The sequence below is a fragment of the Macrotis lagotis genome, chromosome 2, assembly GCF_037893015.1.
Source record: "Macrotis lagotis isolate mMagLag1 chromosome 2, bilby.v1.9.chrom.fasta, whole genome shotgun sequence".
NCBI lineage: Eukaryota > Metazoa > Chordata > Mammalia > Peramelemorphia > Peramelidae > Macrotis > Macrotis lagotis.
This window is the reverse complement of record NC_133659.1, coordinates 127,706,899-127,708,320: the sequence shown is the minus strand read 5'-3', so window position 1 is coordinate 127,708,320 and position 1,422 is coordinate 127,706,899. Positions and strand designations below refer to the sequence as shown.

Here is a 1,422-nt window from a genome sequence, read left to right as displayed (position 1 = left end):
GTGCCTAAGACAGGATCTGCTCTTGTAGCCATCTTGACTCCGCCCCCTGCAAACATAATTTTTAACAATCTTTTTTTAATTTAATATTTATTTATTCTCATTTTGTACAAATAATGTTTTTTATATACATTAATAAAATATTCTTGTTTAAGAGTATATAAAATACCCCCTCCCCCAAAAAATATATAGACTCGCTTGAGGTGAGAGAAAAAAATTAAAATTAAAAAATAATAGTAATAATTGTAGGTATGGCCAGGTGGTGCAGTGGACAGAGCACCAGCCTTGGAGCCAGGAGCACCTGAGCCCATATCCAGCCCCGTATACCCAACAATCACCCAGCTATGTGACATACAAGCCACCCCAACCCCACTACTCTGCAAAAACCAAAAAAAGAAAAAAAAGACCTAAAATAAAATAAAATAGTGATAATAGTAGGGGTGGCTGGGTGGAAGATATAGCATTGGCCCTTGAGCCAGGAGCACCCAGGGCCAAATCAGGCCTCAGACACCCAAAGATCACCCTGCTATGTGGCCCCAGGCAGGCCACCCAGCCCCATTTGCCCTGCACTGCCCCCTAAAATAATAATAATTAAAAATGTGCTTCAGTTTGTGTTCCAACACCAACAACTCTGTCGTGGGTGGATCACATTCTTTTTGATAAGTCCATCACAAAAGTTACTTCCATATTTTTCCACCGTTGCCATTGCTGATCACAACTCCCTCCTTTCATATTTCTCCACTACCATGTACTATATTTTCTCTCTCCTTTCACTCTGACTCTGCTGTAGGGTAGCTGAGTGGCGCAGCAGACAGATCCCTGGTCCTGAGGCCAAGAGGCCCCAGCCCCCATATCACTTCTCAGCCTTTTGACTAAGATCAAGTGTAGTATCTATTCTTATCAGTTTAACAATCTTTTTTAGGCAAAGTTTTGAGTTTCACATTTTTCTCCCTACACCCCCAACAAAAAGCAATCTAATTCAGGTTTTATATGTGTATTAAACATATATCCATATTAATCATGTTATAAAATATAAAGATCAAAAACCACAAAAGGGGAAAAAAAAACCAAACCCATAAAACAAAATTTAAAAACTGAAAATAGTAAATTCTGGTCTGCATACAGACTCCATAGTTCCTTCTCTGAATATAAACAGTATTTTCCAGCACAAGTCCTTCAGAATTGTCTTTGATAACTGCTGAAATAAGCAAGTCCATTATAGTTGATCATTACACAATGCTGCTATTAATACAATGTTCTTCTGGTTCTGCTCAGGTCATTTAGCTTCAGTTCATGCAAGTCTTTCCATGCTTTTTTTGAATCTCTCATGATTTCCTTACAGAATAATAGTACTCCATCATATTCATATGCCACAATTTAACCATTCCCAATTGATAGACATCCCCTCAATGTCCAATTTTTTGC

The 1,422-nt window shown here is 38.3% G+C and overlaps 1 pseudogene; it reads left to right on the top strand.

Moving 5' to 3' along the window:
- Positions 1–849: 849 nt before the first annotated feature.
- LOC141515803 (U2 spliceosomal RNA) lies at positions 850–959 on the top strand (annotated as a pseudogene).
- Positions 960–1,422: the final 463 nt, after the last annotated feature.